Genomic DNA, 23,536 nt, shown 5'->3' with positions numbered 1-23,536 from the left:
GGCATTGCAATACGCCCATACACTGCCAGCGAGTGCCCTTTACAGCTTATCTCTGTTTTTTTTTTTTGTTTTTGTTTTACAATATATTAATTGTGCCTATTCTGTTGCCTGATTGTAAAATGAATTGGGACATGAATGAATGAATAAAAAGGTTGTTTAACCAAAGAGTAGCTAGGAGTTGCTTGGCACTGGGGATGAATATACCAATACACCAGCTGATGTATTGTGCAAAGATGGCTGTACTATAGCATCTACACTTACATGTATTGCAATCATAATAAACTACTACTCTGCAAGTCTGCAATTTATCCAAGCACGATTTTCCCCTTAACTCAAAAAAAGTCTTTTAGATTGTAGACTTAATTTGTCTGACAGCTCCGTGGTTTGAGCATTGGCCTGCTAAACCCAGGGTGAGAGTTCAATCCTTGTGGAGGCCACTTAGGGAATGGGGCAAATATATGTCAGGGATGGTGCTTGGTCCTGCTAAGGGGGTAGGGGACTGGACTAAATGACCTCCTGAGGTCTCTTCCAGTTCTAGCAGATGTGTATGTGTGTACCTGCCCCTCAGTTTAAGTCTTAATGTATTTTTCACAGCTCAATTTTTTGTGTGGGGTGGGGGTTATCGGGGGATTTCAGGGGGTATATTCTGCTTAAACATTCAAAAACAGAAACTCTTGCTAGTATTTAATATGAAATCTGTGATCATACAATGCTATATATAGCATTAAATGTAAAAATTATGACTAATAGTATTTGCCATTTCTACTGAAACTTATATGAAATCCGATCAACAACTAACTTTGAGGATTAAATTTCTGCAAAATGTCAGACTACTGCAGAGACATTTTAAAGCAAGCCTTCTGTGCTATTTATGCCTTTGACTCTGCAACACTGATTTCATGCTTTTAAATATGTATATGATAAATATAGAATTCAGTTGTGCATGTTTTCCCCTCTCATACAGATTTCTACATCATTTGTATTCTAGGGCTTGTATATTTAAACCTCCTGTCAGCAAATTGACTACTTCTGCCAGAGTCCTTATGCATTTTGTATCCAGAAATCACAAGTACTTGATGTTAATGGTTACAAGGCACACACTCTTCCGCAGGGCAAGCACAGACGATTTTTACTAAAGGGTCAAAACTACTGAAAACCAAGATGTACCAATGTGGAAGCACTGCAGAAATAAAAAGGCCCAGTCTGCTTTCTACAGATTTTAATGGCAAAAATTTCCAACGATTTTTATGAGTCAGCCTCAGGAAATGAATAAACCACTAAGAACTCTCCAATTTGCCTCCAACCCCCCACCTTTCTGAAACAACAAAGGTAATTAAAAGCATCACATTGAGAAATCACAAGAAACAGGATGATGTAAACACAAAGCATATATTGCAATTTTCAAAAGGTACGGAGGGTAGGTTTAGGTTTAGGCATTTAACTTTCATTTGTGCCTCTGAAAAAAAAAACCTCCTTAACACATACAAACAAGGATATAATTAGATAGACAAGAGACCCAACTTATATTCAAATTAATTTTAGATTTTCAAGAAGCTCTCTTTCATACAAATCAAGTTGGTTTTGATTTCTAAGCTAAAGGTAAAATTACAGAGCCATGAAGCGGCAACAGGAGATGAAAAGGAAATTCAGAAGAAGGCAAATCAGTTGTAGCTCAATGCATCCTTCCAGCACAAAAGCTTTAGGTAAGAACTTAAACACAACCAACCACAGGAGTAAACATTTCATTTTAGCACACAAAGGATATCGTTCCTTAATGCAGATATCCTCTCTAGAAAGCTGATGAGGACAGAATTAGAATTCAAAACCACCTTGACAAATGCCAGTTGGTCTGAAATCAAAGGTTATGTCTAGATTCAAGGGTTTTGTTGACACAACAGCCATTTTGTCAACAAAACCCGCAGAGCATCCAGATTTCAAGCATGTTCTCTCGACAGAACGCTGTGTTTTTGTCAGCAGCCGTACCCCACTCGCCACGAGGAATAACGCTGCTGTCGACAGCTGTCGACAAAATGCTGGTCTGCACGTTCTGGGCGGCCTTCTGTCAACAGAAAAGGTCTCCACGGCTCCATGCAGCTGCCCTGGTGGACACCCTGTCCACAGTAATCAGCTCTCTATGGTCCCTGCCTCTGGCCCTTCTTAAAGCCATTGGAAGCCCAGGGAACCCCATGGCAGGAAGCTGAGAGCGTGAGAGCAGCGGAGCTACAAACTGCTGGGGGCAATAGACTCTCAGCCACACCATTCCAGCCAGTGTCTCCCCTGGCAGAGCAGGAGGCAGCACAAGACCTCCCTGGGCCTCCGAGGGACCAGCCTGAGGGGTGCCAGGAGCCACCCTGGGACAGCAAGAGGCAGGCCCCCTCCTGGACCTGTCAGGGAGGAGGAGAATCTCCAGGAGCCCAAGGCCAAGTGGTGAGATGACCCAATACACACCAGGATGGTGATCACCCCAGCCAAACGGGGCAGGAGCTGGCTCTACTACAAGGAGCTCAATGCCAACCTGGGGGAGGACCTCCCCCCATGCCTGAGCATCAACATGGTACTCAAGGCCCCCGCCACAGTGGCACCCCTCCCCCGCCAGCTGAGGAGGAGACAGCATCCCAGCCCCAGCCCCCACTGGAGCTGGATTCTGAGACGAGCAGCCTCATTCTGGTGCTGGATTTGATCGCCGGCAGCCAGGCCGTGTCCTGAGCATCCTCGGAGCTGGGCGAGGGCATCGCTGGCGAGCACCCCTCATGTTACACACCTCAGGCGTGTGAGGCAGGCGCGGATGGGGCGTGCTGCGAGTGTCACTTGGCCAGCAACTGGAACCACATGCAGTGGGAGTGGGCCCCACCCAGACCCAGCAAACAGCCCCCAGACACGGGCGGCATCTTGCTGCCAGCCTCACGGGGGGGCTGGACAAGGCCTAGATCCTGGGAGAGAGGGCCCTCCCTGCACTTGCCGTGGCTGGAAGCAGGCTAGCCACAAGGGCGCTGGCTGACACACTGAGGAGTGTGGCAGCCAGCATATGGGCATGCCTGCAAGCAAGAGGGAGCACTCGCTCCCGTGGGCAGCAATGCAAGACACAGGTGCGTGTGCAGGCCCCGGGGAGAGTTAGACTGCTCTGGGCCCACCCACCACCTATGGGAGACCCCTCCCTAGCCACACCCCCCTGTGCCCACTGGGGGTGTGTGTCTGCAGTCGGCACGGTCCTGGAGGCACCACAGAGCCCCCATATGGCAGGCGGGGCCCACTGTGCAGGCACACATGGCTCTGTTCCCTGGACATCCCCGTCCCTTGGCCCAAGCAGCGTGGGTTGGTGATCACGGTGGGGACACAGATTTGGAGGCTACACCGCATGAACGAATCATGAACTCTCCCCTTTGCCTTCCTTACAGCTGGACCCACACCAGCCGAGGGCTGACCCACCTCCACCAAGCCTCCAGGCCAAGCCCACAGCCGGAGGGGCTGGCTGAGGGTTTACGAGGACCTGCAGCCAGACCACTGTCATGTTGGAGACAAGGCAGCGGCTGCTCAGGGCTGACATGGAATGGCGGTCATGGGCGTAGGTCCAACTTATGTTCCACTTTGATCTTACTGCCTTGGGTGTGGCCGTTTGGCAATCCAGATACTAGCTGTCCAAAGCACTGATGAGAGGCAGAACCCAGGAGTCAGAGCCACAGGTGAGAACTGAGTCAGAAGTTATTAACCAGAACCAAAAAGGCCAAAGCCAAAGCTCTACATTGGAACCAGAACGCACAAGTTGGAGCCAAGGGTCAGGGCTAGATTCAGAAGTGGGACAAGGGGCTGGGTGGGAGGCAAGACTGGGAACATGGCAGGCACAGAAACAGTTGCTGTCTTAAGCAGCCAGTGACCAGGTGCTGCTGCTGCAGGGCTTAGAGCACCCCTGCTGGTTCCCTCTATCACAATCACAGGGGTTTGCCAACTGGGCAGTTCTACTGTAGTTCAGCATCTGTGTTCACTAGCCTGCCCAGACACTGAGCTAGTTAGTCCCAGGTCCAGCTGCAGGGCTTCATTCCTGACTGTCCATCTGTGGAGCTGGCCTGTCTCCATCCTGTTGCAGACTGAGATTTCTGGCCTCTGCTGAATTTTTGGACCTCACAACCTATTCCCTTACTATCAAAACAAAAAGCAGTCAAGTAGCACTTTAAAGACTAGCAAAATAGTTTATTAGGTGAGCTTTCGTGGGACAGACCCACTTCTTCAGAGCATAGCCAGACCAGAACTATGGTCTGAAGAAGTGGGTCTGTCCCACGAAAGCTCACCTAATAAACTATTTTGCTAGTCTTTAAAGTGCTACTTGACTGCTTTTTGTTTTGATAGTGTATAGACTAGCACCGCTTCCTCTCTGTTACTACTCCCTTACTCTGCAGCGCTGACAGCCACCATGGACTCCATAGCAAGGGGGGAAGGGGTAGGACCAAGAGTAGGGCCTAGCGCATTTGGCCCTCAGCATCACACAGATCATGGCACTCTGCCTCCCCACCCCAGCCACGAGCAGTGGCACAGTAGTGCTACTGTGGCAATTCAAAGGACCCCAGAATTCCAGCCACCACTGCTGAAGTAGTGGCCGTGGCAGGAGCACAGGTCCCCTTTGAAATGCTGGACCTGAAGCCAGCTATTCCCTTTGCCCCCCAACAGCAGGCCTGCCCTCGCCCTTCCATTTATCCTGTAGACCAAAGGATGTGGGAGGGAAGTTAAAGAACGAGCAAGAAGTTTCTTGGTCTTTGCTTTAATTTTTGCATCACTTCCATCCACATACTTACACATAGGAAGGAGAATCTGGGCCTTGGGATTTTTCTGGATTGCCGCCAGATGATAAAAGATTAGCACTGCATCAATATCAGTGACTATGAAAGAGTCAGAGTAGTTTGAGGACTTCAGAGAAACCTGTAGTATTACTAAACATATCAATTATTCTAGACTACTTTCTATTCTAAAGATTAATTCATTTTTATGAATACTGTTTCAAGATAAAGCTAAAAATCTGGCCCTCATTAGGATCAGAAAGTCTTCAAAACTAGAAATGATTGATAGAAGGAAAAACTAATTTAATTTGCAGTCAAAATACAATTAAAAGTACCGAAATACAACCGAATAGCAATTTATGCATAAATCTAAATATTGAAGATTGCCTGCTTTGTAGTCTGATTGTTATGAATAACCATGCTGCAATACACTGCAATGGTTATGGATAACTCAGGCTGCAAAACACTTGTGTCCATCCACTTTCTTCCCCCCTTAAAGTTAACTTGTGGGTGGAGTGGAAGCAAGCCAGAAGTCATGATTATCCCTGAGGGCTTGGAGACAGAAGAAAATGACTCATTGCTGGCAAGGTCAGCACACATGGCTCAGTTTTAAAACTCCATAGGAACTCTGAGGATTCCCCAGGACATCTCAGAAAATGCTATCAACCTGCAGTCTCATCACCTTATATTGTTACACTGTCATATCTCAAACCAAGCAGAACCAGAGCTAGTCAGTACTTGAGAATGTGAGTTCAAATCACTAATGCAGTAAGAAGTGATATTGACAAATCACAAATAGGCACTTCCTGGAGTCAAATGCAAGCCAGTACCTCAGCACAGTGAAGGAGGCAAAGACACAGCAGCTGGTAACAGCACCAATCTCAGCTTTCATTAAAGAAACAAACCTTTTTCTTCTACTAAAATACAGGGCAAAATGATTGCTAGGAAAGAAAATTTGCCAATTTTTTTTTCTAAAAACACATGGATGATTTAGTCAACCCCCCGCCCCACTCTGCTGCAGCTGCCCAGAAGTGACCTTTGAGCTCTATGATATCCGCACCTGTGCATCTTCCTAATATTTTTGTCTCCTCAGATATTGGGGCCACCCCTCCCCCACAATCAGCGTACTGGGGTCACTCTCTGTAAGGCAGAAGATATCCCGTAGTTCAGTAGAATCAACACAAATCACTGTGGTAAAAGAAATCTGACAGCCTCCTATTTCCAAATCTGGAAGTCCCAGGCTTGTACAACTCTCCTGGAATAATTTTCCAACACTGTCACTTATGCAGGAGGTTCCAGCAGAAGCAGCGGAGTGTTGCTTCTTCTGAAGGAAAGAAGGAAGGTGACAGTCTTCCCCTTTTCCTCATTTTGAAAAGAGTCAATTAAATGTAGGGTAACCATCTGTCCTGTATTTGGCAGGATGGTCCCATATTTGGGACGCCAAAAAGGTGCCCCTACTTATTTTTTAAAAGGGACTAATTCTCCCATATTTGGGCCCTCCTCTGCTGACCTTTTCTGCTGCAGGCGGGAGAGCACACAGATCACTTCCTCAAGCCTTGGGAAAGCAGGAGAAGCACCAGAAGCTGCCGCCTCCTTCCCAGCTCCCTGGGGCTTGGTAGAGCCAGTAGAAGCCACCCCTCTCACCCATATCTCCCTGTCCTGTATTTGGGACAGGGAGATACGGTCACCCTAATTAAACGGCTAAACACCCACCACAATATCCACCCAAAACCAGGGAAATTGTTCTTGTACAGTTCAATGCCAACTTGTCCAACATTTCTTCTGTGGCTTCATCAAATGGAGAGGCTATGCATAACCTCCTAATAAAGTCCCAGACTTGTGCAACATCAGAGACATTTATATTACAGACTGGTATAGAAGAGATCTCCTCACACAGTTTGCACCATCTACAAAACACTTCAGGATCTTTTTGGATGAAAGGGGTTACATAAATGAGGCTGTGAAGTTTAAACAGAATGGCACTGAGACATGGCCTCTCAAGAGCCATGCCCGCCCTACATTTCTGATAGTCTAACTAGCCCATCCTCCCGCACAGGACCAAACATACCTTAACCCTTCCTGAAAAGTGTGTGTTTATTTTGCTCTTAAAAGCCTCCAACAAGGAAGATCTGCAACCTGCCTTGGTATCTAATTCCAACACATCACTCTCCTTACTGCTAGGAAGTTAAAGTTTATGGCTGATAGTTAACCTGAAAACACCCATGATGACAATTAAGCACGCTGCTTCTTATTCTACTTACTATGGACAAGGAGAACAATTGATCGGTATCTTCTTTGATGACACAACATATTTTAAAAGTTATTTCTCAGGAGTAACAAAAAAAAAAAAAAAACAAACCCAAAACCACTATTCCTCGTAAAAGGTCTAGAAAACCTGATCTCTCATTTTAGTTGCTCTCTCTCCAATTTGGGCACACCTCTCATACAGGGTGGTGGTTAAAATTGAACACAGAACTCCAGCTCATGTCTCCTCAGTACCAGACAGAGAGGAACAACTATTTCTTACGTGTTATATATAGCACTACCATTAGCACATCCGAGAATATTAGGATTTTTTTTTTGTTTTGCATCTCAATCACATTATTGGTTCATATTCAATTTGTGAACCTCTCAAGCACTCAAGATTCTTTCCCACAGTTCTACTACCTGCATGCAAAATGGGCAATAACAATGTATACATTTGATTTTTCCTTCCTAAGTGCAGTACTTGGCTTTTTTTTTTTTTTAAATTCACCTTGTTGATTTCAGACCAATTTTCCAAAATGTTAAGTTTTTGAATTCTTATCCTGTCCTCTAAATTGCATGAAACTCCTTTCTGCTTTTTGCCCTTCGCAAATTTTATAGGCATCCTCTCCACTCCATTATCCAAGTAATTAATAAAAATGTTGTCTAGTCCTAGAGCCAGAACAGGCCCTTATGGGACCTCAATAGCCACATTCTCCCAGTTTGAGAGTGAACCACTTCTAACTACTGAAAGATATAGACATCTAAATATGGAGGCAGAGAGAGGTGGGGAAATTTTCAGAAGTGACTCTGCATGCCCAATCTGACATGCCTGATTTTCAGATGGTGGATACTCAACATTTCTGAAAAATCAGGCTCCTTTAAAGAAGTCTCATTTCAGGTATTTCAAACCACCAGTTACTTTAGCAAGTCCTAGTAGGACTTTCAGGGAAATATTCTACCTTGTTCTTTAACAAGTCATGCTGATTCTTATCAGTGTGACAGGTGTGCTCGAGTTCTCTAATCTAGGTTTCAGGTTGGTCCCAAATTTAGCTGCCCCCTCTGACAGCCTTTCCTTGAGGCTGTCTCACTTATTAGACATATCAAATAATAGAACTGTTTTCTCTACCACCATAGCACTCCTAGTTAAGCAGCTTCCTTGCTGTGCTGGATCAAAAGATTGCTGTGTAACGCCACTAAGGCAACACTACAGAGAAGCAAAAGTACTCTAGGGTATTCAAGTGTCAGGATCACTGTACATGGCTCCACTTAACAAAACTTGCACGATCCTCTCTAGATAGAATCTTTTATTTTACTCACTGTTTAATGGTTATAACCTCTCTGCGAGGTGGCTAACAGGAAAAAAACCACACACCAAAAAAAACAAACAAACCAGGAACAGATTCAATACAGTGAGAGCCCCTCTCAGTCAGTAAGTAAAACCAGCTAACCTTCCCCCGTAACCTGGAAAAACAAAACTCGGACTCCCTTTGAGGGTCTGCAATCAGCAGAGCCTCCACACACAAATTCTCCAAAACAAAGGAATCTTTATTGAGGGAAAGGAGACATTCAGAAATCATAAAAACCACAGCAATGAAAAATATAGCCAACCCCCTCACCCTTACAGCCCTTTCCAATAACTTGGCAGTAGTCCATCACCAGCCACAATCTCCCCCACACGTCTAATGTCCCACAGGTAATAGTTCCTTGGCAGAACCACCTCCCTCATTCTACTACCCCAAACCCCACTCATGTACTGGAGCAATAAAAAGCAAGAGTTTAAGTACCTCTGCAGGTCTTTCTGCAGTCCTAGGGAACTACTTATCCAATCCTGCCTGGATGCACCATGGCCCAGCCCAGCTCTATGAATCAGCGTCACCCAGCCACAGGGTAGGCAAGGCCTCACCAGACTCCCCTCAGCTCTTGCTATCATGTTCCCATGGAATGAGACACAGGGGCACTTTATACCTTGGAGCAGAGTCCTAGCCCTGTGTGGAACTAAGCTCTTTGCCACAAGGCAGAAAAAATGCTTTCCTACGTCTAAAAATTCACCTTCATGTAGAGTTACCATGATCTCAAGCGTCACTAAAGGAACTGGTGGTTTCCAACCACATGCAGGATAAAATTTTATGTGCACTAAGGTACGTGCAAATATGCACCACCTATAGAAACACAAAATGTAGCTGCGCACACTCAGCTAGTCAGCTGTGCAGCACATGAATCTCTCTGAGCGACTGCACAGGGACAGAGCTTACAGAGAACATAGCCTATTCACATGAGGTTCTCTATGGCAACACTCTTCCCTTTGCCCCTCAAAGAGATTACCAAGTTTTTTCTCCTATGCAGCTTCTGGCCATACTTACAAGTGCAAGTAAACGACTAGAATCGTCATAAGAAAGAAGAAAGCTGCAACTGGAAAAATCACAAGGCTACTTGGGAAATAATTCTAAAGAGATGCTGACAAATTCCTGCTTATATGTCATTTTTGTTAGTGTGGGTAGGCAAAACACAGAGGGAAAATTTAGTGAAAGGTGCCAGCATGAGGGCCCTGGGGACAAGTGCTCTCCTATTTACATATGGGAAAAAAATACAGCACAGGCAAGTGGAGCAGAAGTGGAGCAGATTTAACTTATATTTAGAGGGAGCACCTCCAGGACTGTGCAGGTAGTTCAGCGTATCTCTACAGAATGAAACAGTACCCCCTCAGCAATCAGCTGTGAACAGGGTGACCCGATGTCCCAATTTTAAAAGGGCAGGTCTAATATTCAGGGCTGTTTCTTATATAGGTGTCTATTCCCCTTCAAGTCTTGTCCCATTTTTCATACTTGCTAGGTCTTTGAAAATGAACTAATTACAAGTGATCGACACCATCAGTTTTGTACTTAAAATGTTCTTTACTAAGTTTCCCTCTACAGTCAAACTTGGCAATGCCTTACTGCATAACCATGTTAGAAACCCTTCTTGTGAGCAATGAAGGACGCCTAAACGTAAACAATAAGAACATTAGAATGGCCATACAGTGTCGGATACTTTGTCTATCTAGCCCATCTTATGTTCTGATAGCGGACAATGCCAGATGTCCCACAGGAAATTATCAGAATAGGTAATCATCAAGTGAAACACAGAGATGTACGTATCTCCAAGAACTGCAAGGGTCCTCAAGAGGTTATCAAGTCCAGTCCCCTGCATTCATAGCAGGGCCTATCGTTATTCCTGACAAATTTTTTTTTAAAAGGCCCCCCCTCAAGGACTGAGCTCACAGACCTTATTCATCTCTCCTCATATGGAAGCTGTTCCATACCCCTAATAATTTTTGATGCATTTGCTGTACCTTTTCCAATTCCAGTATATCTTTTTAGAGATGGGATGATCACATCTGCACACAGTATTAAAGATGCAGGTGCACCATGGATTTATACTGAGGCAATATGATATTTTCTGTCTTACAATCTATCCTGCTCCTTAATGATTCCCAACATTGTTTGCTTTTTTGACTGTTGTTTCACTTTGAATGGTTGTTTTCAGCGAACTATCCACAACTCCAAAATATTTTCTGAGTAGTAACAGCTAATTTAGACTACATAATTTTTATGTATAGAAGGGATTATCATCTTCCAACGTACATTACTTTGCATTTACCAGTATTAAATTTCAGTCTTTTTTTGGCCCAGATACCCAGTTTGTGACCTTGTAACTCTGCACTCCCTGCTTGGGCTTATCTGCTTGTATCGTCTGTAAATTTTGCCATCTCACTGTTTATCCCTTTCTCCAGATCATTTATGAATATGTTGAAGAGAACTGGTCCCAGAAATGCTTCCCGGGGAACACCATCACTTATCTCTCTCCAGTCTAAGTGATCATTTATTCCTACCCTTTCTTCCCTTTTAATCAGTTACCATTCCATGAGAGGACCTTCCCTTTTACCCCAAAAGCAAAAGTTTAGGCCCTTTAGTATGTTTTATAAAGACTTCATAAAAATATTTCTCTCCTGGATGAAGTTTTTAGTCCCTGTGTCTTTTCCATGTAAGTTACAACTTACCTCCTTTCTGGGAGGATTTTAACAAGATCTTTGAAGGACACTGATGATGACATGACATTCAAGGACTGATATGTGAGTGGCAGCTCTCCCAGTCCACAATGAACAGACTTAATAAAAGTCAAACACGACAAAGGAGCATTAAAACACTAGAGTTTTCTTGCTGCGCAGGTGTCTCTTACGATGGACATCAAACAAAGAATGTTCCCATAAACACAACATATTTTGGTATGCTCTAGGAATATTTTGGAAATGCTCTTTGGTCTGTGTTATACCCAAGGTCTGCCTAGACTGGTGTTGCTTAAACTGTGTTCCACAGAACACTGGTGTTCCATGAACAACCAGTAGCTGTGCTGCAAGTGTGACACTTTTTTTTTTTTATTAAAACTAGATACAATGCTCCTTCGTCATTCCTATGACACTTCACTTTGGTTTAGCTGTATATGTTGCTGGGTTTTTTTTTTTTGTTTGTTTTTGTTTTCAGTGTGGGGGATTGGTTGGACAATTTTTTGAAGAACATTTTTACAGGTGATCTGCATTAAAAATATTGTAAGGTGTTTCAGGGTCTCAAAAAGTTTAAGAAACACTGGTTTAGATCATCACAATTATCCCTTACAGTCTTGTAATCTACTTCATTCAAGTTCTGTTTTCCTAGGACTTATATAATAATGACTAGGTTACTGGATGCCAATTCTTTCTCAACCAAGTGAGCTTTTTGTCGTTCTATTTGGGAGGATCCATGAAAAGCAGAAGAGGATATTAGTTTACATTTGGTCTGAGAAAAAGATTATGGCAAGATCTTAGCTCAGAAGTATTAATTTCCTCTGTAGTGAGTGCTCAAGTGGAGAGATGCAACTATGAAAGATTAAATGTTTGACATAACATTAGACTACTCAAGGTTTTAAAGTCCAAGGTGAGGCATGGAAACCTGAAATCTTGCAGTCTCTTCTAGTATATACTATTCCTTACCACTGAATACTACATCAAGGAATGGTTCAGCTGCCCTCTTAGGTGCAGAAAGTGATTTAACTGAGACTATGGAAACTATAGTTATGGAAAACAATGAATAAACCAAGCAAGAAGACATCTGATATCTTAGCATCCACACAAAGTAGGCCTTGGCCCTAAACGCCAGAACTGGGAGAGGTCACACTTAGAACAGTTATAGCAGCAACAGATACAAAGATACTTTCAGCTGTTCGCACCTGGGCCTGGGTGGCCTAGTGGCTAGGCCCCCTGGCCAGGGCCTGTTGGGTGGGTCTGCAGCCCCCACCGAGAGTCTATGGGTTGAGTTGAGGGTGTGGCCCCAAGAATCTAGTTCCCGCTTTTGGCGGGAGAGGGGTTCCCGGGAGTGGGGGGCTCCCCGCTCCCCTCAGTACCTGGGGGAGGGGTCCTGGGCTGTGCCCTCTGGCGGCTAACCGGGTGGCAGCTCTGGCCTGGGGCCTCCTCTCTCAGAGCCTGCTCCTGCCTCTTCACTGGTCAGCACCAAACTGAGCTGGCTTCCCTCCCTTTATACCCCTCCAGGCCTGACACTGGCCACAGGTGAACCGCGTGTGTGTGTGTGGGGGGAGGGGGGGGGGATACACTAGGAAGAAACAAATTCTTATTCTTCTGGATTTTGTTAATTTTGGTGTAATAATTGTAAGGCCATCAGTTACATTATAGTTAACGCACAATATTAATGCATATCAAATTTAGGGAGGCTGCAGAGGGGGCAGATGTCTCGGGACCCAGCATTTCAAAGGGCTTAAATAACAGTGGCAACAGCCAGAGTTCTGGGCCCTTTGTAATGCCATGGAGCATGTGCGGAGGGCCCAGGGCTGACTGCCTTAAGCCCTGCTTCTTCTGCCCTTCACCTCATTCCTTCTGTGGGCAGGGAGCTGGGCCCCCTACCACCTTGCCCTGGGGCCTGCAGTGGCTATAAACATCACTGGAAATATAAAGTTCATCCCTATTTTGGCCCAACTGGGCAGGAACTCACCCAGGTAAGGTGCATAAATTCAGTTTGGCCTAGATAACGTGCATGTAATCTAGTCCCCCGAGCAATGAGTCACATCTGGTTAAAGAGTTCCCCATGACAGCCCTGTGTTTCAATTTCATATTTAATTTGCTGATCTGTTTTTGAGACGGCTGAAAGAATTTCTTCTGTATGTGAAGAATTAAGCCTCAGTAGGAGATAACTTAAAACCATCTCACGAGAAGACTGATAAACAGAAACCTCACTGTATTTTTAGGGTTTTTGTTTCTATGTAACCTACAGACATACTACCATCCTCAGAATCAGTGAGTTCCAAGTATCATATGCAAGTTCAAAAGCATTTGCTCATTTCTCCATGATGGTATAAACTTTTTACATTACTCCCAAGAGTTACATTTAAGATTGCATTTAGTTTAACAAGGTCTTAAGGTATCTGGAAAGTGTTTTATAGTACAATGTCAGATTTTTAAATTCTAAAACAATATTTAAGTTAAATATTTTCATCAAGGATCACACATAGCATAATTAATGTTTCCTGAATTCCCACACTGTGAGGAGAATACAGCATTGTTGAATTTTTGCACTAATTTGGGTGCTGTTCACCTCGGTTACGTCTCATACTCAACTCTCATATTTTAAGCCATATGGGCACCCAAACTGAAGCACTCTGGAGCAGTGGTTCCCAACCTGGGATTCACAGCCACAAGGGTATTGCAGAGGGTCCGTGAAAAAAAATAAAAACTAAAATTATCATAACATTTTAATAAGTTTTAAATAAATTGCAAAGAAAGAACCAATTATTTTGAAATTAAATATCTAACAATAATAATATTAATTGCTGTCTGAAAAAAATCTGTTACGGTTTCCTTTTTCATTTATAATGAATTCACAATGACTAGACTTGGCTTTGATGGGTGTCCACAAAGAGTTTAGGGGTGTGACTGGGGATCTGCACTAGTGAAAAGGTTGGGAACCACTGGTGTAGAATAAACCATTACCTCAGAGAGCAAGTGTATTTAATTAATGTTGCATGAAGTCACAATTAGCCATGAGCTACTAAACAGAATTTTGGTTGTAAGAATTGTTTCGTGCAAATTGTTTTTCTTTAATCCTAGAATGCCCCCATAATTTTACCCTATCACATCTGCTATGGGATATTTATGCAGCAATACTATTACTATGGCCTCTTTTCATCTCGAGAAACGGTGGTTAGCAGCAGAAGTGAGGATTTATGGGGAGTGTTTGAGCCTGCAGCTTCTCTCCTGACTTATCCATCCAATATTGGATTTGCACGGTCGATTGCAATAACCATGTCAGTCTATTCTTGAGTCTGAGAGCTTTCCCTTCTAAGATGAAGTTTTTTTGCCTGATTTGCACATACTATCAAAGGATGATATGCCCTGTCATAGCAGTCATTGCCAGATATTTCAATTTGATGATGTAGATTCCCAGGATTTTGGATAGATGTTGAGTTTTTTCCATGGTGTTTTTGCATGTATCCTTTAATCTCTGCTTTGATCTTCCTCTTGTTCTCAACCCACATGACAGTTCACTGAAGAGGATTTCTTTGGGAAGACGTTTGTCACCCATTCTTCTCACATGACCAAGCCATTGTAGTCTTCTGCTGTTGAGGACTGCCATGAGGCTGGGTATGCCAGATCTTGACGGGACATCTGCATTTGAAAAACTAATCTTGCCAGCTAATATTCATAATTCTGCAGAGGCAGCAAAGATAGAAGTTGTTTAACTTTTTCTCTTGGTTCAAGTAAGTGGTCCATGACTCACAACCACATAGCAGGATACTCAGTACACATGCCTGATGGATTAGTATCTTTGTTTTCACTGTCAGCTTAAGATTGTCCCATGCTCATTCTGTAAGTCTGCCAAAAATCATAGGTGCCTTCCCGATTCTGATGTTCAGTTCTTTGTCCGTGGATAGGTTTGTGGTGACAGTAGATGCAAGGTAATGGAATTGTTGAACCACAACTAATGAGCCGTTATCCAGAACGACATCAAGTCACTGAGGCATACCTCGAGTGAATACAGCAGTTTTCTTCATGCTTATGTCAAGAGAAAAAAACTTGCAAGCTTTGGATAGAGAATCCATCAGTGACTGTAGCATGTCCTCATTGTGAGCGATGAGAGCTGCATCATCTGCGAAGAGGAGTTCTCTGATGAGGACTTTCTTGACCTCAGTTTTGGCCTTGAGTCTTGCCAGATTGCCAGGAGCCATCTAATCTTGCGTGGAGAAATACATCGCTGCGCAACTTTTGAAATGTGCAATTTAGTAGAACTGAGAAGAATATGGCGAAGAGGGTAGGGGCAAGAACACACCTTTAACTCCGCTGTTCATGGCAAATGGTTCTGATGTAGATCCATCATATTGCACCATTGCTTTCATGTTTTTGTGAAAGGTTGTTATGAGCTTAAGTAGGGTCGGTGGGCAGCCAATCTTGGTTAATGCTCTGTATAGTCCTGATCTACTGACAGTGTTAAACTCCTTTGTTAAGTCCACAAATGCTACGAATAACAACTTTCCTTGTTCTCTGCATTTTTCCTGTAGTTGAAGTTAGAAAATCATGTCCATTGTTGACCTGCCAGCCCTGAAGCCACACTGTTTCTGGATAGACTCGATCTACGAGTTTTTGCTGGGGTTTGACAATGACACGGGCAAATGCTTTGTCTACGATGCTCAGTAACGAGATGCCTCTATAGTTGTCACCGTCACCCTTGTCCTTTGTTTTTATAGAGAGTGATGCTGTTTGCATCCTTTGTGTCATGTGGAACATCACCTGCTCTCCAGCACTTTAGGAGTAAATCACACAGGAAGCAGAAGAGCACAGCCTTGTTTGCCTTCAGGACTTTAGCTGGAATTCTGTCATTTCCTGGTACTATTCCATTGGACAGAGCGCCAAGAGCTTCAGAAAGTTCCTTCACTGTAGGCTCTGCATCTAGCTTAGACATTTCTGAAAGAGTTCGAATGATGTTGTCAAGTTCAAGTTGTATTGTATGCTCGTGGGAATAAAGACTTGAGTAATGTTCCACCCATCTGGACATCTGCAGCTTTTTGTCTGTGATCACCTGTCCATTTAAATGCTTCAGTGGGGTGACTTTGGTAATGTTTGGCCCGAGTGCTTTCTTCAGTCCATCTTACATGGTTTTCAGGTTGCCCAAATCAGAGGCCTTTTGAATATTAGAACATAGGATGGCCCAACACTTGTACGCACACCACCTGGATTCTCTCTGAAGAACAGATCTTGTACATTGAAGTTGATCTCTCGTACTTTGAGATGGGTTCTTTATGTTATTCAGATATGCCTTGTGTTTTTCTTCAAGAATAGGCCTAAAAATGTCAGCATTTTCATTGATTCAGTCTTTGTTAGAGACTTTACATGTTCCAAAGGTGGATTTGGCACATTTGTACATTGCATCTCTCAGCATGGACCATGCTTCATAAATGGTTTGCTGATCAGGTTTGTGTTCCATTTTGTGAGTGAGATCATCCTGAGAAGACAGAGCATTTCAGCGCATCTCTGGTATTGTGGGTATTGATTTTTGGCTTATTGCATTCCTTTGTTATATAGAGTTTCTTTGGGATGATCTTCACTCAGCTGATGATCAAGGAGTGATCAGTGTCACAATCTGCACTGTGATATGTGCATGTAATTTTGATGGCGTTGAGATGTTTCCTGAGTACCAGTACAAGGTCAAGTTGATGCCAGTGACTGGATCTGGTGTGGCACCATGAAACCATGTGACATTCTTTCAAGTTAAAGAAAGTATTAGTGATGCAGAGCTGATTCTGAGAGCTGAATTCAAGAAACCTTTGACCTTTTTTGTTGATTTTCCCCATAACCGTGATGACCAAAGCAGACAGGCCAGGACTGATGGTTGTGTCCAACTCTAGCATTGAAGTCGCCAAGGATGTACAGTTGTTCGCCAGTTGCAAAGGAGTCAATAACTTTCTGAAGATTATAATACAAGTGATCCTTGTCTTCAGCACATGACGCCAACGTGGGTGCCTAAGCATTGATGATGTTGATGTATCCTGACTTGGTGCAGAGCTTCAGGGACATAACACATTCCGATTCAGCTGTGCAGGTAGTGATAGAAACAATCTGCTGAAATTTAACAGCAAATCCAACTCCACAGAGGCAGTGTTCCTCTGAACTCAAGCCCTTCCAGAAGATGTGTAGCTGGTTTCTTTCACTTATCCAGCATCTGCCAGCCTGGTTTCCTGGAGAGCAGCAATGTCGACATTTCGTTTGTGTAGCTGTTGATCTATGACTGATATCTTGCACATTGAGTCAGTGTTCATAAGGTCACGGGCAGATTCAAGTCCCGGACATATGGTCTTCACATTCCAGCTACCAAGCCGGAGGCAAGCTGATTTATTATTTCGTTTTTTGGCGGGTACATCATTTACATCTACTCTTTGATTTCTGGTCTATCCCCATACACCCAATAAGGAAGGCAGATGTGGTGGGTCATCACCTTATTGACTGGGGGCTGCCTGGCTTGAGGCGCGTGGCAGCTGACCAGTGGAGCGTGATGACTCTTCCCACCAAAGAAAGTGCCCCATGGCATCCTCCTCTTTGCCAGTTGAGGAGGGCTTATAACCCATAACTGCCACTTCCCGTGTTGTTTCCATGTTATCAGCAAGGATGGAGTGTCCCCTCCATTTAGTACCCTCTTACATGCTCCATTGCTGGGCTAGTGTTTGGAGTAACTACGTTGCCCAGGTGGCACTGTCCCCCTCTCGGTCGCCCCAAGGAAAGACAGAAGTCAGTACATTTGGAACTGAGGTGATTACAAGGAGAGACACGGGAAAGCAGGTTTGATGAAACCTCCCCGCTAACCGCCTTAGGGTGTCCACTTTGGATTTTCTGTCTGGGTTTATTCCCACAGCCTTTGGAGCTCCCAAACATACCCACAAGGCAGTGGGGAATTTTCTGACAGGGTTGTCTTCCCTGAGTAACGTAAAGAGTCACGCTCTCTTGGATGCCAGTGACCAAATGATTATTCATATGCAATTTGGATTAACCAAACTAATCCAGGGACCCAAGTATCCCAGACGCTCATCTCATGCAAAATGAGGGCACAGCAACAGGGCACAGAATAGACCACGTGGGAAAGAACATCCTAAAGATCAGCATCCCTAAACTCCACCATTTCTTTCCCTCAAAGTCTGTTTTCGTTACGCTGATGTGATCCAAGAGTAAATCAAAGCTAAAGGAGTCCAGTGCATATTTTAACATGTGCTATATTTCAGTACTTCCATACAGAATTCTACCAACTCATATGGATCACAGGCATATGACTGACTGAGAACTTTATAATTACATTATTAAAAACCAACTGATTTAATATCTTGTATGGGACCACCTTGCGGGAGGACAGGCAAAAGGGTAAACTGTGCCAGGGCCTGGTGATTCAAAAGGGCCCAGGCTGTCCACTGCTGCCACTGGCAGCTGGAGCCTGGGACCCTTTCAATCACCACCACAGCGCACTCTGGGCAGCTCTGAGGGCTGCTTCAGGAACGGGCAAAACATTTTGGCATGCTCTGATCAATGCTGAGGGTTGGCTGCCCTGCAAGCCCTACCCCTTCAGCCTGAGGTCTCCCCCACCACTTTGCCCAAGGGCCCACAAAATCTGTTGGCCCTCCTCATCTTATCTTTATTCACAGTTGTGGTAAGGTGATGTATTTACACAGCCAAGTGATTTTACAATCAATTCTAAAAACAGATTTTTCATTTCAGTCACTTACAGTATGCAATGTTTTGTATGTTTAGACTACGAAAGATTATTAACCTCAAATTTTTGTGACTTCTACTCACTGGAAAACAGATATATAGATATGAACTCAATTTCCCAAATCTACTGAATGTTTACTGGAATGGTAAGGGATTAAGAAAACATGTCTTTTCCTGACAGAAAGAAGTTGAGAAAAATATGAAAACACATCAATTATCTTTGACCAAATGAGAATAAACAGTTTAAAAGTTTTGTAAAATAAGCCTTAGTAAAATTGGTTTCAAATATTAGTTTTAAACACACACATACACACACGCTCTCTGTCTCTCACTTTCTCCATCTATCTTATTTTAGTAAGCTCCCATTGCCTTTGAGTTTTAACTATAGGTTTGGGCCTGAGCATAGAACAGACAGTAAATTGGATTAAGTATATCTCATGGCAACTTCCCTCTGAAGAAAAAGTAAGAATATGTCAGACACAAATAAGCACAGTAAAGATAGTACAGTGCAATAAGACTCTATATTTAAAAACACTCATGATTCTGTTCTAGAGAGTTTCCCAAGATACAGATGGATTTTCTTCCCATTGATAAAATTATCAAAATTTCCACAGGAAAGGAACTACCCATCTGGAGCTGAACTCTTTCAAAAAGCACACCCAAGGATTTTATTTCAAATCTGTTCTTCAGCAGCCTGTGATGTCACTGCACATTGTTGGAGCTAACAGTCCAGACAAAGAACAGTTAATTGTTGATGCAAATGTATGAATTCCCAAATTAAACCAGACTGAAAATAGCCACGTGTGCCATCTACATGTGTTGCTTTTTAAGACTTGCTGAGGAAAAGTACTGTGTGACACCATGCTGCTCTGAGAAAGTTCTACTCTGAAGACCTGATCTAAAAAAGTCAGATGAAGCCAAATTGCGATTTTTCCATCAATTTCAACAAGCTTTAGACCAAGACCCAAATTTCTGTAGTTTCTAAAAGAGAGAACAGAATGGGAAAGAATCCAAAATTAGGCTCTTCACTAAAACTGTTGGTTCATTATGTAGTCTTGCATTTTGCAATCCTTAAAATGTCCAGTCATGGCTTTATGCTTCACAACCTGAATAGTCAAAGGTTTCTAGCCCAATGTGAATCATGCGTCACTGATACAGTCTTCCTTAATCTTCAGCACGTTCCTTTGTTTTTCATGAAGACCTAGACATGTTCTTTCACTTTTAAACACAACTAATACTTTCCAAATTGTAACATTTTCTATTACTAAAGGGTCATCCACTTTTTAGCTTCACTATGCAGAGCTGTATGCAGAGACTCTGCATGCCTACCATCCCACTCTATTTCATGACCTGCCTACAACTCCCCCATGCCAGGGTCTCTGTCTCATATGTGCACACATTTCTTGTCTTCCTTCCTGCTCTTACACTTTAGTTTTCTATCTGGGAGATACACCACTCAGCATGTCGGGAGACTAGAAAGATGAAATAGAGGGTATTGAGTAGCAGTAAAAGAGTATTTTACCTCTTTATTCGGCACTGGTGCAACTGCTGCTGATATATTACATCGAGTTCTGGGATCTACAATTTAAGAAGGAAGTCAATAAATTAGAGAGGGTTCAGAGAAGAGCCACACATTAGGTCCAAAGCTGCTACACTTTAAACAGACACAGTATTGGAGAGCACTGGCTGCACTCTTAATTTGAATTACAGCACAAGGGTTTATAACGTTAAAAGTTTTTACTCTCTGGGATGTTAGTTTAAGTACATACTCAGCACTCTATCAAGATTCAAACTAACTTTTCAGTACTAATTCCTGTGATAATGGCAAAAGAGAAACTGAGTCACTGTATCACAAACCTGGAAGTATAGAGAGTTCTAATTTGTTTTTAACCTGTTAAATAATACTTTCAGTTTTTATTTCTCCTAAATGAACAGAAGATCTAAAACTGCCTGTTTATTTCACTATTAAATATAAGTAAAACTAAGCAGAAAACAATGGTGTGTCTGAGTCAGGTTCCCCCCCCAACTTTTAAGAGTTATTAATTTATAGCAAGTACCCTAAAAGGTAATTTCTCAGTTGAAAGCAACTGAAACAGGATGAAACTTCATTTATTAACACTGATAGAAAAGAAGTCTCAAAGGGTTAAATTCCTCTTTATCTTGCCTGTCAAATTAATTTAGTTAAATTTTAAAAAAATCAAATTATATACTCATTAAACAATCATTCAACTTTTCAGTTTAAAAAAATTCCATTTCAGATGCATGCAATAAAAGCCATTAAAAACTAAACCCAAGACACAAAACCAAAAATCCTGTTGAAACCATTTAAAACCCCACTCCTGAAACAAATAAAGAGACTAACCAGACTGCATACAACTGAAGTTTCAAAACGCGTGGCTTAATGAGTACAAGAATTACAATTTAAGACATTATTCATATAAACAATGTGTCATTTCCTTTGCAATTACCAAAAAAAGAGGAAGCAATTCAAATGTGTCTACTAGAGACTAGTTTATGTGACTGTCTTTGATTTTTGGAAAAATTCTGAATGCTCATGTTGTATAATTTAGGGCCAATTCTGCAGTCACTGAGTAGGGAAATCTCATTAACTGGAGATTTGCCTGTAGGTGGCCTGTAAGGATCAGGCCTTTATTAGTGAAATCCTGGAAAATGAAGATTACATGCCACCATACTTTTGAACAAAAAACTAATGTCCAAATTAAATTATGAGAAATCCTCCTGGGTTTTGTGTAATAAAATCTTTCAAAGCTTCTACTAATTCAGATTCCAACAGAATTAGTAAATGAATTTAGCCTTAAACATCATGTGTATCTTTTGTTAGTGGGACTCAAAAACACACTTAAATATATTTAATATAAATAAAGGATTTATTTAAGAAAATAAAGATTATTGCTGTTTGCTTGTGGCTGACACTATATCTACGTCAATAATGTCCTTGGTATGCATGACTCTTGACAGTTTTTCTTAGCTTTATTTGTAAATTCCAGTTGACAGCATGCTTCAGAACTGCTAATGCACTTTAGGTTATTCTTAACTACAACTCTACCTCGTATTTTTAAACACTACTCAACACGTGCTGTAAGCCCTAGAGATGTCCTTGTTACCTTTTATGCACACTGAAATACAAGATATGATCTTGAGAAAAAATTCCATAATTACATGTGTTAAAAGAGTTACAGTGTAAAAATATGCAGTGGTTTACTATTGAGCAGCTACATTCTAGTTCACACTCAAAAGAAGACTCATCTTGCTTCTCAAGAAAGATTTATAGTGGAATGAGCAGGAGAAAGGACAAGGGAAATACCTAATTATCAAGACAAGTCAAGATTGCCAGATCACCAGCAGTGAGGTGACAACTCAGTTGGGAAAACACAAGTGCTTTAGAATCCTGAAGAATCTCTTAACACACGTTCACCGCTTGGATGTTGGTGATTCTTGACACAACAGTGTCGTGTAGCTTGGTGTAGTTATCTTCCTTCCACACCATTACACTTCACATCACATTCTGTACATAATACAGGAAACACAAGTCTTCCCTTCCAACAGATCAAGAAGCAGAACGCAACATGTGAATCAAAACCAGCTCTTTGCAATTTTGATTGATTGAATCTTTAGCTAGAGCTGCCAATCTCTGCTTATCCACAGAATCTATATAGACCAGACTTGCTCACTCATTGCCCCAATCAGTGTGCCCTCAACTTTACCTAGAGCCACTACTTACACAAGGTGGCCAGGTGTCTGCTTTTTAAAGGAACAGTCCCATATTTAAGCCCTCCTGCAGGTGTCCCTACTACTTTGTTTTTAAACAGGCAAATTGTCCTGTATTTTTGTCTTTTCTTTCCCGTCCATACTGATGGATCCACTGCTGGTCAGATCCTTGCTCACCAGCCACCCACCGGGGTGAGTGTGCGCCTGGGGGCGAGGGGGGGAGGACTGTCAGCGGCTGACAATGGAGATAAGTGTACAAGGCTGATGGTTGGGCAAAGCTGCAGTGTGCAGCACCATTTGTTCCCCACACTGGTCCATCAGTGAAGTCCCTGCTTCGTGTCTCCTCTTGGCCGGCGGGTTCCCCACCCTGCCCTGTTTCCAGCCAGCACAGGCTCTTTGCTGTGGTGGCTGGTGAGGGCGGGCAGGCTGGTTGTGTGTCACCTCTACTGCCCACCCATTGGTCCTTACATGCTCCCTCTCCCTGCTGTGCCTGTTCACCCCGCCCCCAATCCCACTACCCCTGCCTCTCACTTCTGGTGCTGTGCAGAGAACCAGCCCTTTGTCAGATTATTCAGCTCACCAACAGCCTGGCTGGCCAGCTCCTTCCTTCCCCCACTGCCTCTGGCTGGGCTGGCACCCAGGGAAAGCTCAAGACTCTCTGGCCCAACGTGCGAAGATTCTTCGCTGTTCAGCTAAGCTCTGGGGGGAGGAGAGGGGAGAGAAGAGGTTATTTCCAGACTGCTCGAACCTTGACCCTGTAGGAAGGGGTGCTTAGCACCCTCCTCATATGCTGACCCCCACCTAGTTCCTTCCCTCAGGACATATGGGGCCGCTCAATCCCCTAGGCACCCTCCTCTGCTGAGCCACCTCTCTGGCCAAGTTCCCTGGGCCCTGGTGATCAGAGCATCTTAGGACTTAACCTCTTCCTTCCTGCACTCTGGACAGGAGGCTGCTGGGTTGTGTCAGTGGCCAGCAGCAGTTTGGAGGTGTTAGCTGCCTTACTACACTGTGCAGGAAGAAAGGGACAAGC

The 23,536-nt window shown here is 43.3% G+C and overlaps 1 protein-coding gene across 7 annotated transcripts in view; it reads right to left on the bottom strand.

The window, feature by feature from the left end:
* Positions 1–23,536, bottom strand: part of FYN (FYN proto-oncogene, Src family tyrosine kinase) — a 209,848-nt gene that overhangs the window by 141,294 nt on the left and 45,018 nt on the right. For 4 of the 7 annotated variants that reach the window (XM_074990727.1, XM_074990726.1, XM_074990731.1 and 1 more), the window contains one exon: positions 20,300–20,355. The exons of 2 other annotated variants lie outside the window; for them this stretch is intronic. The gene's annotated coding sequence lies outside the window, so the exon portion shown is untranslated. Of the gene's footprint in view, positions 1–20,299; positions 20,356–23,086; positions 23,206–23,536 lie in introns of all 7 variants that reach the window. One more of the 7 variants, XM_074990728.1, reaches the window with a different exon arrangement.

Source organism: Carettochelys insculpta, chromosome 3, assembly GCF_033958435.1.
Source record: "Carettochelys insculpta isolate YL-2023 chromosome 3, ASM3395843v1, whole genome shotgun sequence".
In the NCBI taxonomy this organism is placed as follows: Eukaryota; Metazoa; Chordata; order Testudines; family Carettochelyidae; genus Carettochelys; species Carettochelys insculpta.
Note: the sequence above shows the minus strand (reverse complement) of the source record. Positions and strands in the feature narration are given on the sequence as shown.